Source organism: Dermacentor silvarum, chromosome 10 (assembly GCF_013339745.2).
Source record: "Dermacentor silvarum isolate Dsil-2018 chromosome 10, BIME_Dsil_1.4, whole genome shotgun sequence".
Taxonomy (NCBI): Eukaryota; Metazoa; Arthropoda; class Arachnida; order Ixodida; family Ixodidae; genus Dermacentor; species Dermacentor silvarum.
In genome coordinates this window covers 86,168,158-86,184,017 of record NC_051163.1, presented here as the reverse complement: position 1 = coordinate 86,184,017, position 15,860 = coordinate 86,168,158, and the positions used below count along the sequence as shown (strand labels likewise).

General features: G+C 44.1%; 1 long non-coding RNA gene across 1 annotated transcript in view; it reads right to left on the bottom strand.

The window, feature by feature from the left end:
* LOC125940496 (uncharacterized) overlaps positions 1–15,860 on the bottom strand; it is a 71,531-nt gene that overhangs the window by 24,224 nt on the left and 31,447 nt on the right. Inside the window, exon 2 of the long non-coding RNA XR_007463696.1 lies at positions 1,404–2,791. This is a non-coding gene — a long non-coding RNA (uncharacterized LOC125940496). The remainder of the gene's footprint in view (positions 1–1,403; positions 2,792–15,860) is intronic.

Genomic DNA, 15,860 nt, shown 5'->3' with positions numbered 1-15,860 from the left:
GTCGCGTATCTTACGTCCACTTTATCCGGTTTGGATGTACTATTATATGCAACATCAAATTTTATTACTCAGAGTGGCCAACATGATTGTTTCGTTGTCTTGAAATTAGGAATTTTCGAGATTTTATTTTAAATATCCGCTTGGAACATTAAAGTTACTTTCTTCTTTTAATTGCAACGAGCCAGTCTTTATTGGGCTAGTTCTTTAAGATTGGCGCAGTAGTGCAATAAACACAAGGATTAGACGTTTGTCGTGATATTATGCGGCTTCACAAACTTGCACGATGCACGACAATGTCATGGGCATCCTAAAACAAATGCTTGAGTTGTACGTCGAAGCCTGCCGTGGTGAGCTTTGTTTACGGGGTGCAGCGTGAGACCATGATTGCGACCTGCGTTGACAAGCGGCGACTTTTCTCAAGAGCTGTTGCACAAACATCCGTTTTCCGTGTCCCCATGCCTTCAAAACCGCAGTACTATATCGCTGCAAGGAACAGGAAGAGGAATATTTTGAAAAAAATAAGAATATTCCAGCTGGTGCGGAAGGAAGCGCCGCGTACGCTTCGCCCCGCGGTCTGAATCGCATGCCAGTGCTCTTACTGCTGCCTGTCGCGGGGCTGTTCCTCAGTGCCCTATTGGCGCATTACTACGGCCGCCCTGTGACTATTGGCCTATAGCTCACTTTAGTAAAGAAGGGTGCTTATCACTGCGCTTCCTGTTGTACATCATGAGACGTGGTTAACTAGACAGGCTAAAGTAAGTGAAATTGAGTGTTCCGAATTTCGATAAGGACTTAGCACCTCCGGAAGAAGCCTGCTGTAGGCTGCTAACACTCGGACGCGCCCGCCTACGGATACAGGAATGAAACTTTCACCTCACGGCTTATCAGTGTCGTGTATACCCTGGTGGAACCACGAAGAGGGGTTACCAGTGCAGTCTTTTTCTTTCTTAAATATGCAGATATCTTGCACAGTTCCTTCTATCATAAGTGATTGCCGTATCAAACCATTGTGATGTGGTTATAGCGATCTCTGAGAGTGCTACAACGGTATGAAAAAGCGCGAATTCCTATAAATGCTACAAATGCGAGGATTAGCACCGATATTCCTTTTAATTCGTTTCATTATTTTTTCGTTGTCTTCGCCCTCATTATAGCCGTGCAGACGGGTGTGGCTACGGGTAAGTACGTTAGTCGAGTGTCCTACTTGCAAATTTCTCGTTACATATTATTGTAAGATGTTTGCACAGGGCGGAAAAATATAAACTTTTCCCTTGGCAGCACTTTTTTAACAAAGTGCTTTCCGCAGTCACACAGTTTGTGTGACGGTTGTTCACTCTTTCGACTAACCTCGTTAACGCAGGACAGGTTGATTCGTATTCATTTATTTTAGTGAAGCTTTATACCTTGTTTCGACATTAAGCTCATTCAGAAGAATGTACGAGACTTCCTCCATTCCAATTTAATAGGTATACAGGATATTTCACTAACCGCGCGCAGTTTGTTTTTATTGACAGTGTTTCGTCTAACCCATTACCGGTTTCATAGGGCGTCCCTCAAGAACGCGTTCTCGTAGCGTTGTATTTTACCTTTTCACTAATGATATTGTTTGCGTAGATGAACCACTTTAAGTTCAAGTCGGGGTGTTTATGGATGACTGTGTTCTTTTCGGTGAAGTCACTTCCACCAATGATCAGTTCCGTCTCTTGAACTCAATCATGTTGGCTAATACAAGCAACAAATTGTAACACTAATCGGAAACCAGTCATTGGTGACCTATTCGTATGTGTCAAAAATTTGTGACTCAGCGTTTCGGAAATATTGTATTCTAAAGCATAAGCAAACATTGACGCACTAGAGAGGACACAGCGAAAGCAGTTGTCCAAATATCGACCTATCAGCTCTCTCACGCCACTAATAAAGAAACGGCGTCCCAACGTTCCAGACATACTGTAAAATTTAGATAAAGACGCTTCTTCAAGCTTAAAACAACTTTCTCTTAACCCAGAAGTATAGCTCCATATAGCTAGAACGGTATCAAGAAGCAGAAAATGCCATTAGATGCTTTACTCGGTAATTAGGATATGCGAGAAATATCACTGAAATTTCTTATTCGTTTCATTTTTTTTTTTTGTCGTTGTCGTCTCAATCATTATAGCCGCAGTGACGCGCGCGCAGACTGATAAGTACGCTGGCAGGAGTGTCCCGCCTCCAAATTTGTTTTTCTATTAAGGAAGCTTTCGATCGGCCCAAACCCTAGTCCGCCTATTCAAATACATGTTAACGCGCAAATGCTTTCCGAGACAGCCCGTGGACCAATTTTAAATTTGTGGATTTTATAAGCTTTTTAGTCTTCTTCTCAGATTTATGAAAAGATGCCAAACCGTCAATATGATTTGAGCGAAAATGCTAAATTCTCGAGACTGCTATAAGCGTAATTTATATTTATGGCCTGACGTTTTTGAAAAATTGCCAAACGTTCGTAAGTATGAAAAAAAAAGCACGAAGTTTACAAATCCAGAGCTCTGCACCTGGAACACATGTCGCAGTTCCGTGAATTGCTTCCGTGAGAACATCCAAAGCAGACAGATGTGATATACGAATTTGTATCTGATGTGAATTCGTTGCAATGTTTAAGATTTTCCCGAAGTGCTACTCACCTTTAGTAGTGCATTTGAGAGCCATGCATCTTGCATTTTATCGGCTTAGATGTACGGCGAGATGCAACTGAGAATTGCGATATGGTTTTCCATCGGTAAATTAGAGTTAGTTTGTTACTCTGGTTTCCTGAAACCTTGCGACTTTCAGCAATGTTAATTATGCAATTCACTGCCTAAATTAAAAAAATCGCTACCAACAGCATCTAGATATCATGTTTTCCTTTTAGATGCAGTAAACCTCATGAAATTTGGTGCGGTCGTTGCCAAGAAAAGCAATTTCTCCGTTCAACACAGATGTATGACGTAACATTTTTGCTAAGAATATCTTAAGTTCACCTAAATGTTACGTCATACATCTGTGTTGAACGGAGAAATTGCTTTCTTGGCAACGAACGCACCAAATTTCATGAGGTTTACTGCATCTAAAAGGAAAACATGATATCTAGATGCTGTTGGTAGCGATTTTTTTATTTAGGCCGTGAATTGTATGAACTTAAGATAATTGGTGAACTTAAGATATTCTTAGCAATTGAGCTGCAGCGCATACGTGCTCATGCCCAGCAATTTCGGACATTACCCGTTGGGCATGCTGTGGACCTTCAGCGCAGTGCGCCAGAGTAACTGATAGAGCCCAATATTGAAGGAATTATATTTTAAAATATACGGCCGAGATTCACATAAGAACTTACGGCATTTCCTCGCAACATTGCTACTGCGTCGGAGCAATCTTTCGCTGACGGATGAGTGGTGAAGTCACTCTAAAAAGCAAGTCGTTTTGCACCCTCCCGGCAGAGGCTGCCTTGATTTGAAGATGCCCCAAACCGTAAAGCGATTTATTACAGCTGGAGTCGGAACACGGTATGACAGAGCGAGTGCCATCCTGTGGTTTTGTGCGCGCACAATTTGAGGGGCGGCAGGGAGTGAGAGTGAGTGACTCTGCGCCTGCGCGCCTTGAGCGTGCTTGAGCGTTCTTGCCTGGGTGTCGTCGCACGTATTAGGTTAGGTTAGGTTAGGTTAGGTTAGGCATATACAAGGGGTGTCCATGCTTTACTGTCAGAGTAACATAGCGAAGCATGTCAATGCGATCCCTTGAGCAATGTCTGGATCCGCGGAATGCTCAGGAGCTCATCGAGAACATATGCGAGAAAAGAAGTGAACAACAACACTGATACCACTTATTCGTTTTTTACCTCCATTCATGCCGTTATCATAGTGGCTGCGACGTAGGCACCTGGTGTTAAGTGCCCATGACAATTAAAAATCTAGTGTAGAAAAAAATGTACCTGAATGTTCCTTTCTGTCATTAAAAGATGCAGGGAAATCAAGACAAACTTCCGGTCAAAACCGCCCGTGTGCTTGCGTTGTAGTGCACGTTAAAGAACCCCAGGTGGTCAAAATTAATGCGGAGCCCTTCATTCACTACAGCGTGCCTCACAATCGGAACTAGTTTTGACACGTACACCCCCCCCCCCCCCAAAAAAAAAGAGACGAAGTAAAAATTCTTTTTATATTTTGCAAACAGAGTTCGTGGGGGACTTCCGGTAAAGCCCCCTGGAACAACACCAGTTACAATAGCTTATATATTTTCTATGCTGGAACCAGTTCGGCAGTCGAGTTGGAGCGATCGAAAAGTGGAATTACAGATGCATCTGCGTTTTCGAACGATGTCTTCAAACCAGGAGCACTGGAAAAAATTCTACTGAAATGTTTTTGCCTTCTTGTTTCTGTTTTCTTGCATTCATTACAGGCGCCCCAGAGCCAGCGCGTGAGTACCTTGTCAAACAAACCATGACATTGAAAATCCAATCTCCCGAACATTGAAGGACAGAAATTATAAATCAGCATAGCACGCCAACCTGAAATAGCGCTAAAAACCTAGTTAGCCTGAATACTGTAAACTGGGTGATGCATAACTTTTTACCACCTATACTCCCTTCAGACACAAATTACGATCGACTGTCTATACACGTGTGAAACATAGCTAATTTTTGTGCCATGGTGATTGAGACTCCACTGAAAGAAAATCAAGCTGGTAGAATGACTCTTCGTGCATTTTGTGATGTCATCATAACTAGTCATGCTTCATAAGGAACACTGAACCACCCGCTCAAGTAACATGCAGAAGTTATTTATTGGTCATAAGCATTTCAAGGAAGAAAAATATTTAGAGCTTGCTACCGACATGCCTCACGTCAAACGTCACGTAAAACACGTAGTGCCTTCACCAAAGTGGTACTTTGTAACGATACAAATTTGTCGGAAGTAAAATGAAAGTAATATATGTTAGCAGAATGTTCAATTTACCCTAAGCTTAACGTTCGTGCTCTATTCCTTGCTATTGCTGCACAGAAGTGGCAAAAATAGGTAGGGTCCACTAATGTGGATGCCGTGTGTGAAGGGGATATTTAGAGCAGCCTAAAAACCAGCAATACAAAAAAACCTTACTGAAACGTGTTTGCCTTTTTCTTATGTCTTCTTGCTTTCATTACAGGCGCCGAAGAAGCCGCGCGTGTGTACTTTGGTCAAACAAACCATTGCATTGAAAAGCCACTCTCCCGAACACTGAAGGATAGAAAGAATGATAAATCAGCATAACGCGCAAACAGCGCCCTAGAATAAGAGCTAAAAGCCCCGTTAGCCTGAATACTATAAACTGAGCGACACATATCTTAGGCCTAACATAATAGCCCATTTTTGACTAGTCCTTTTAAAGAGCCTTTCACCAGCTTCGGATATTACAAAAAAAGCAATAAAAGAAACTCGGTCGGTAGATAACGCAGTGCGAACCGCGTCTACAAATATGAAATGGCTGCGTGTTGCGACAATGCTCCAAACTGGTCCTTCTCTAGGGAGCCGCAGTTCCAGCAAGAGTGAGTCACACGCACAAATGCCTCAACACGCGATGCACCACTTGCAGCCTCACCGATTCGCTTATTAATCCACTGCGGTGTGCGCAATGCCAGCTCTGGAAATGCACCGCGAAGCAACATAACAGAAGAGAGAAATAAAAAATATTACTACCGAAAATATAAGGGGCAATTATGGTGGTGCTATGCTGAGCGTTATTTCCTCTTATTCTGTTATGGTAGCGCTGTGTATGTCTGGTTATTTGTGGCCCCTGACTCAGAAGCGATGCTCACCTTTTCTGGGCGAAGCACTTTGCTGACTCTGATGTGGCCATGGTAACCAAAGGACCAGTGGCGCACCAACGCGGAGCGGGGGGGGGGGGGGGGGGGGGGGGGTTGCACCCGGTTACAACAGAGCGCAACGTGGAGCATGACTGAATGACGAAGTCAATTTTGCGGCCCGCAAGCATTGAAGCGCTAGCGACATGGACGACACAGACGCTCTTTTTGCGGCCAGTTTCGGTTTCAAGGAGTCTGCCAAGGGAAACTAATTGTTCGCGTAGCTCCCACATGAACTCCGCTATTCAAGTTTTCATCGTTGGGATAGGTAGTGTCCAGGACAGGCCCCATAGTACTCATTTGCTGTAGCCACCTGTTGTTGATCATTTGAAATTACCGTAACTTCGCTAATTACGCACGTAAGTACGGAAATTGCTCTGTATCTAAAGGCCGCCAATCCGTACACTCGAATGCTAAAAATAACGTGACCACGATTTATACGTTTCTAACTTTAAAAATTTGGTGCAGCTAAAAACACAACACTGTATATTAGAAGGCCTAGTTTATTATTGCTACATTATTTCGCCGGATTTTTAAGCGGGGAATTCTGTAAATTCATTCCAAGTGGACACGCCTGACAAGCTCACCGGCTACAATTCGTAAATTGCAATATGTGTCGTAAAGTAATTCACTAAAAAGTGAATTACTTTTTAAGTGATTAATTATTATGTGTTTCGATTGCTTGTGCTCCTAATGACCGCCTCATCGAATAACCTAGCTCAATGATAGGAGTTATGCCGCCTGACACAGGCCATTCCTGAAAACTCTGTACTTTATTTTTGCGTCCAAGAGTTAAAAACATCCTATAGCCTTTATTCCATGCCAGAATTGATGGCTACACTCATAGTCGCCAGAAACCTCGAGCATCTCCTTCGTCGCACGTGTCAGCAACAGTTTACTCGCGAAATTTCAAGCCCAGCGAGCCATCTACTCCGGCGGGATTCCGGTGGTTCCGTGTCAGCAATTAGTTGTGTGCACCCATCAGCCCTATTTCACCTGTTTCAATTCCTGCATCTGTCCTTTTGTGCTTGTGTGGGCAGCGCATTGAGGTTGTCTGGTGTCTCAATAAACGCACTCGTGAAATCGGCGCGTTTACTCCCCGCACTAATTTCAACACCGTTTTTGCCTTCACAGCATGTGACCCGGCGCCAGCCCCAGCGCCAGAGCAGTAAGCACGATTTGCCTCTTGCATAGGCGCGATCCTTGCAATATTGTCACATTGAGATGCCATATAAGGTAGACCATGGGATATAATGAGTCACGTCTATGCCATGCACGGGTTTAGTTCGCACTGTATATCGTTGACCTGACTTTATACTGCAGCCCCTGCTTCGGACATAGCGCGGTACGTTTTGTGGAAAGCGAATATTTATGTAGTAATTGGTTGAAGGATGGCGCCATGTTCCTGTGAATCGTTGTTTTGAAGGAGTCCTAAAAGGTCCTTCAAATTTATAAACATCGGCACATCAGGAACCTTACTAGGTAGGGAAGGCGCTAATTTCGCAACGGACGCTATAATAATGAAAAGTATTTTTATACGAGACTGGCCCAATCGCCTTCACAAGTATGTTTGCTCTTATGGTTAGGTTTTAGTGAGCGCCCTAGTGGACAGAGCACGATTCCTGTAATATAAGGAGAATGATTTGCTGGCGTCTATCCTTTTACAAACCGGTGCTTACTTACAAACACCTATGTGATTGTGACGAACGAAGTAGTGGGGGATTCCAAATTAATTTGGAGCAGCTGGGCTTGTTTACTGTTACCACAATGCACGGTACAGAAACGTTATTGCAATGCGGCTCTACGAAACTGTGGCAGACGCAGCGATGAACCAAACCCGCAACTTCCCGCTTACCACTGCGAAGCCATACCCGTTAAACTACTTCGGCGGGCTTTACAATACCCCTAAGCGGCTTCTGCGTGAGCAGGTGTTCTGTGCGTAGCCAAACCATGGCACCACGGCCGTGGATTCGAATGCCTTAATTCTACCTTTATTAACTATACTTCACCTTAACACCCCGTGTGCTCCAAAGGGGTGTTAAGGTAACGGTATAGTTAATTAAGGTAGAATTAAGGCACTCGAACACACGACCATGCGATGTGCGAACCTTGTGACCAACAACGTGGGTCGCGTGACGTTCGCGGCGTTTGTGCTGACGTGTCCGCTCGGGTCACGTGACTCCGCCAGTGGCACCCCCGGACGTCGCCGCGCTTCTGCAACGTGGCCGCAATGCTTTCGCATTCATCCACGTAGGCATAACTTAGGCACCCCTTCAGGTGTTTTGCTTGCCTTCCACTTTTCTATCCTCTTTGTACAATCTATCTGGTTTACTACTCTTTTTTTCCCCATTTCATTCATCTTCCACGGCGGCCTGGGTTATCTTGGCGTTAGCTAACCAGCCTTGGTTACATCATTAATGGTTATAGCGACAATATACATAGGCAGCGCTTGCTTCCCCTCAAAACCTGCAGTCTCCCGTCATTGGGCTCCTTGTTAGGTAAATGGCATTGACCCCGAATATCCGATACATTTTATATACGAGATCTTCCAAACACTTCTCCACTGATCATTCCTCAAAAAAAAAGGGGGGGGGGGGCGCCGATGCTACATTCTAATTTTAAAGAACACAGATATCCTCAAAATAAGACAAGAAAGCCAGAATGATTTTGCATTTTGCTGTCACATTGTTTGACAGTGACCATTGGAAGTTACTATGAAGCCACCAAGTGAGCCAGTGGGGACATAATACGTAAAGTCGGAGAACAATCGCCGTGCGTTAAGATAACCAACCTTGTGGCCTTTGGAGATGCCCTTATCACCGTAACAACACACCGAGCCCTGAATAGTGTCAAAGGCGTAATTTCAGAGAAAGATCTGATGGTTGATTTAAACTCCTGGAAGGATAAAAACGCAATCAATCTACAAATGATCAAGATCAGACTCGACGACAAATAGGTACCAGCTAAGTGTCCACTCGTCACATTTAGTTCTAGCACATTGCAGGAGGCAGAGAAACAGGGTACATACTCCAAGGTCAGAGTACGACTGTACATTCCAAATCGGTGACAATACTTTTAAGCGCCGGTGTGTTGACCATGCTTCTCCGATCTATCGAGGGTAGCTTACCTCTCCGAAATGTGGTATTTAGGAGCATTCTGCTGACGATTGGGATGCCGAGCTCTGTTACACAAATTGTGATGGTGGCCATGCTGCATACTCTAGATGATGTGCAGTTTGAAAGAAGAAAAATAAGATAATCGCATTAACATGATAATCGCAAATGAAAACATAACTTCTGAGAAGCACGACAGCAACATTTGCACAGAGCACATCCTTCGCCACAGTGGCGTATCGGGGGGCAGCATCACAACGGCAGTTGGCTGCCATCCACGTCACGCCCAACGAGCAGGCGGCATCGCCAACGGCCTCCACGGTAGGAGCAGCCGAGGCTGCCCTACCTTCCCAGAACTACCCCACACCACTGGCCTCTGCTAGCACTGGTAGCACAGCTCAGAGGCTAAGGTGTAGGGGTGTGCGATTAGTGCACTCCTTCATCGATTTGAGCATAGCATATCCTACACTAAAGCCGTACCTCAGGAGGAATGTAAGATCCTTATCGCAGCGAATACTTTACTAGAGTGCTGAACACAAAGTAGGATAAATGATCGCCACACGTCCTCGGTTGAAGGTCGAATTCGCTGACTGGAACCAGTTCCGAGAACTGGCACATTTATCGAGGGATGACATTTGCGCCTTAAGGATAAATGTTTTTGCATACTTCACAGCTTTTGTTACTTGTGCTGCAGCGAAATACGTACATCGCAGAAAGAAGGGAGTGGCTACCAGAGAGCGAGTTCCATGATGAAATGATGAATGTACGAAAGCGCAGAAGCAGCAAAAAAAAAAAAACGTGCGGACGCTTTCGTAATTTTGGAACATTGAAAAACTAGCATGGTAAAATCACGCGGAAAAAGTCACGCCAATACGGTAGGAGGCACTACTATCTCCGGTACAAATACTTATACGGACAAGTGAAAATTATGGAATAGAGATAATAGAAACCAAGGCCAGCAGGCAAACCTATTACCTCCGGTTAATACGGAAGTAGATATTCTCGAAGACCAGAGGTATTTTCCGCGTGTACATTTTCAACACGCGGGTACATTTTCATCTCCAGCGCCTTGAACTTTTCCGGAACAATCCTGAGATACACACAAGCAGAACCGTAGTCTTTCGAAAAAAAAAATGCGCACCAAATGACACATACAACGATGCATAAGCTTAGCGGAGGCCCAGACATCTTGAACTGCTGTAATAACACTGCTCCATTATCCCGCCAAATTATTGATGTAATAAGACACCGATACACTGAAACCCAGAAAACTCTCCGGTCTCTTATGAACGCCATATGGTCTTCAGAGTATATCCCATCTTCTTGGAAAGATATGGTTATAATCCCAATTCTCAAAGAGGGCAACGGCCATGAACCTGGTACCAGTTTTGCTTGAAAAAACTAAGAAACTATTGAAAACGAATCAGGGACACTGAAACGTAAAATGAGCTGCTTTTAATTGAGCCGGATTGGGGATGTTCATCTCGACAAACTGAGCTAATTTTGTCGCGACCTTTTACATATCGGCATATTGCACACGCTCTTACTTCTTGAGTAGTGAGGAACCTCCTATCTGTGGCAAGTGTGACTATACGTTGACCGTCCTCCACATCTTGTTTAAATGTCGGGAAGCAAACAATTAGACAAAAAAGGACTTGCTTGTAACTTAACGACAGCAAACGCCACTACATCCGGCAATACTTGTTGGCACACAACCTTTTTTTTACAGTGAAGCAGCTTTGAACTTTACGCATGGCAACTGCCGATTTTACCTTGGCTTTCGCGAAGTGAGGAAGCAATGGTGTGCCGCTTAGGCTTGGGCGTTGCAGTCACCAATGCATATACGTGTTTCATTGGAATGGCTGATAGCGCCAAGTGCAATCCCTACAGTGTCGTTTAGAACATCTACTGTGATACTGCCCATCTTTTGCAAATGCGAGACATCTGTACAGCTCTGAATTACTTGGGTAGACAACAGTTCACCTTGAACAGGATCTCGGGACCATGACCTCCAATAAAAAAGTACGATTGGATCGTTGCTCGCTTGAAAAGCACTGCTGCGATGTTTAAAAACTGCCGTATTGAGTGGCCGTCTGTGATCCGGAGTGAGTGACTGGAACGTATATAGAGCAGAAAACTGTTACCACGTCGGCGATATCCACAGTGGAGTTTCTCTTTTTCTCCTAATCTTTCCCTCCCCTTTTCCCTTTCCCCAATGTAGGGTAGCCAACCGGGTTCAGTCCTGGCCTCCCTGCCTTTCATTTATTTTCTCTCTCTACACGAGCAAAAATATCCGGAACAGATGTTCTCACTGAGGGCTGCTGCTACGATATAACGCTTTGTAGCTCATGTGCTTCCATGCCCTTGCGTTCAAGGGTCCTACCTAAGCGCATATGTTTTAGTATCTCATCCCATCGTTGCATATCCTTTATATGTATCACACGTCTCGCACCTCGCGTGTGATTTTCATAGTGTTATTAGCTATTTTACGCACTTTCCAGCGAATGCATTTAGGCCTCTATAGAGCCGCGTTGCATCTACCCATCGAAAATCATTTCATGCACCACTGGAATGACTTACCCTATGCATATGAATCATCATCACCTTTGCATACATATAAATATCGATCATCACCTTTGCATAGATATAAATATCAACTTTAAATTGTATAAGTAGTTGTCCTCTTACACACTTTGTACATAAAGTGAGTACTTCATTTGTTATAAAGTTTGTACAATTTGTATTGATATATGTGCGTAATTTTTATTTACATGTATGACTCCTTGTATATAATCGAATCTATTCATATCCACTACTACGTTCACAATATATTTTGTAATCTTCTTGTTAACCGAGGGTCCCGCTGCAGTCATTGGACTTTGAGAACCTCGCCTGTTTACTACTAACAACCAACCATGCATCTTATATCAATAATAAACTGAAACTGACAGCTAGTCGCCATAGACTTGGCGCTATTTGGCCATATTCGCCCTTGTACTTATAACATCAATGATCATCGCCAATGCTTTGCGAACGGGGTTCTCAACTTCCCAGCGTCCTAAACAGTTGAGATCTCCTTGTCTAGTTTAATGGCCCAACGTAATACCGTCGGTACATGAGAGGGGGCGGCTAGATTAAGATTCATTTTGCATGCATAATGCAGCCTCCGTCGAGAAGTGTTGCAAGCTAAATTAACCTACTGTTGTTAACTGGCAATGCAGGGACCGGTCACAGTACGTGACCAGCACAGTCATTGTACTGTGCCTGGTAGCCCTGGCACTGGGCTACTACTTTGTAACCAACGATGGTAAGTGAAAAACTTCAAGCTTCGTTAAACGGCGTTATGCGGCATTGACTGAGAGGTAGGGGGAATGAAGGAGGGGAGGGGTGTACAACTTAAACACTACGTGTCGCTTAATAGACTGCCACAAGTTTCTGCACATCAACTTGGGCCATGATAACGAGCGCAAATGACGCTCTTACGTTCTGTGCTTACGAAGGCTTTCAAGAGTATAGAGCGGGCTGGGTTTTATGGAGGCGGGTGTATCTTTACAAAGAAGGCGCTTTATTCCTGTGAATATGCGCTATTTAGGCGTTTGTTCATTCGGTCGCTGACGCAGCAATAATGAGGAGGCCCTGTGAATAGTTTTAAATAAAGCTCGCATTATGTGTGAACTTGTCCGCTGGTCGGCGACACGTGGCGTATACGAGCATACCAGGACTATCGCAACTGTCGGCAAGGTGCCCCACCTAACCTAACCTAAGCTTAAGATAACACAAATTAAACTTACGAAACAAATCGAATGAGTGAAATTGTCTTAATTCTCTCGCAATGTTGTATCCAAATAACTGGATAACGCTCATATGTGCTTTGCTTGACATTGCTTTTGAGAGTATACAGTGGGTTCAGTTTCAAGAACACAGGTGTATAGGGAACACCTATATTATGTTGTCTAGGAAGTACTGGAAGTTGTGTATCTAAACCCGTTTCTGGCGTCTTCTTGTGAGTGTTCTGGTGAATATCACTGCATTGTTTCAAACTTGCTTTAAAAAAAATGCCGGAAATGAGGCGTTTTATAATGAATATTTTCTGTAATTCGGGAATCCAGCAAGCGTTCGCATTCTTGTTTACCTACCAACCCTTCAAAGAAACGCGGCTATTTCAAGGGCATGGGACCTGCGTTTCAGAAAGATTTTATAAAATTGTATATCGCACAAAAATATTAGTGGGCGAGCGCTGTAATCATATGTATTGTTTATCCGTGTTTCGTGAACCTTGCAACAGTTTCCAAATGGTGCACCACCAGAAAAAAGCTCATATTGTGTTTTAGGAACGAAAACGATACAGCTACCTCTAATTTTAGTGATGTGATGCGCATTGTGGTCAGTGCGGCCTGAGAAATAGTCTGACAAAAATCCACATCCCACGGCCACATTACCAAAGGCATGCATATCCACACAATATTAGGTGACTGGTTTCTAAGAGCTATTTTTACCAGACATTTTAATTCGTAAATTCACGCATTGCTAAAAGCTCCTCCAACGTTAGAGAGTTCCGGCAGAGATAGTGGCTTATAGTGGAAAGATACACAAACGATATTTATTTGTCTGTTTTAAGAAATTTCTGTGTCCAGCTTCTATAGGGCCTTAAGGCTTGCGCTTCAAGAACTGATTAACGACGGAACACATCCTATTTCTGGTAAAACGGGAATATCATGGTGTTCGAGGTCAAAGCAACTGTGTGGGATTAGCAGCTGCTGCGGTCCGATTCGTGGAGATTGCATGTCTGCCTCCAGTACATGAAGTGAGCCTCCATAGTGTAGGAAAAGTGGACAAAATTTTCATCTTGACGTATATCTGGATGGAAATATATTGAAGGGCGTCGTGTAACTTTACTTATATTGCTTCACAATTGCGTTCAAGATGCCAGGCCAACATCGACGGCCATGACGACTGCCGCGACTCCAGCACCGGTCGAAACAACTTCCTCGACTACTACGAACGCACCAGACAAACAAGGTGAGAGTTGAGAACACGACGCATCGCAAAGAACCATGGAGCGATAAATAGCGGGAATTAGATTGTGGCGGGTTCAGCATACGTGTCAATGGACGGCACGTTGATCCACACAACACAGAGAGCACATGCATAGATGGGTCCATGCACAGCACATAGTGCTTCGTGTGTGTGTATGTGCCTCTTTTGTCCATCAAACGCGATCCCGTGCAGCAGTGTGGTTTTCTTACGCGCGAGCGTATAAGACGCCCCCCTTCTGTGAAATCGGCGAGTTATGTGTGACCGTGAGGGAAGCAAGTGCCGGAGGAAGAAGGCGCCTGGAGAAGAGAACCGCCGCGTTCGGTTCCTTTTCGTTCGTGCTTCGATGAGAATGGTGCTCACTGTGCATGTCCATAGAAGCCAGCTTTTGCTCATTTTGCTATGATTAAATTACGCCTGAAAGAAACATCACACACCCCAAGCCCAGTCCTTCAAAATTCGGTATTAATTATTTTTTATTCAAAATACGCTTAATGGACCCTAAAGGGGGTTTAAGGGTTTAGTTTGACCCCGGGAAGAAAAGGAACGAAAAAAGAAATGTGGAGGTGAGCCCGCACCACCATAAGGTATTACGGGCAAAAAGAGCCAATGTAAACATAAAATAGGGGTTATCGTCACCAATGAGGCGGGGAAACTCCAGTTGCTATGGACACCGTGCTACGCAGATTAAACGCTATGAGGAGCAGGAATGAGAGAAATAATCATTGTACAGTTTATTTTGTCACGTAGAAGTCACGGTGAAGAAAAGTCTCAGAACTGTAAATGACGAAACGAACTTTTTATTGGGCGAACCTGTGCTCACAATAGCAAGCTGCACTCGAAGCACAACGATAGCGGCGAACACAGTCGGTGATCGTCAAAATCTGATCAGCGGCGAAACGCGTCAGCTTTTATACATGAGTCATCCAAGGTTCTGTCTCGCCGCGAAGAATCTGTCTCTCCGCGCTGTCACAGGCGCGCGCCAGTTAAGGGCCAGCTCTGGTACTGCAGAGCTGGCGATTAATTTCGTTATTTCAAGTTTTATAATTGAGTTTATAGCAGGTGTAACAAATTCCTCCTCTCGAATCAACACAGTGTATATAAGAAACGTCACGCTTGGAAATCTCTTGATTAAATTTAATCACATTCTCTGCGAAATCAAAATACAGCCGCGTCTTTTCACTCGCCCCGATTGCAATAATGTCACGTTTGCATGGAGTTAAACGCTGGAGATTGTGTGCAGCACGCATATCCTCTGCGCTACCCTATTTAGAACTAGCCAACGCTCTGTAATATAAAATCGTATGTTTCTTCTGGAGTGCCACATGTTACTTCTTTGTCCATGGAATTCTGCAAACAAAGGCACCCAGGATTAAACCTGACGCGTACGTGACGGAATGTTAAAAAAAAAAAGCCTCCGGGTGCTAAACAGCGCATCACCTTTCACTGCTTTCTAGTGTACTCGATACCAAAGATATAACGTGTTTCTGTATATACGTAAAACCGACATGAAGAGATGATCTTAGGGAAATTTTAGAAAAGGAAGGTGATACATTCGTTATTTCGTGTGTGAGGAAGCAGGAATTGCCTGCCTTCCAGCCAGGGCGGTTGTAAGGCAGGCAGTACGATCTCGTGACGTGCCCAAGCATATCAGAACACATGAAGAGGTAGACGATGTGGGCCATCTGCTATGAAGTACCACATTACCTAATCAATCACTCGTCTAAAACATGAACACTATTAAGATGTAAAAAAACTGTCACATGCCCTTCACTTAGGGGATGCCCTTTCCAGCTTAGGGGATGCACCTTGCAGCTTAGGGGATGCACTTTACAGCTTAGGCGATGCACTTTACAGCTTAGGTGATTATG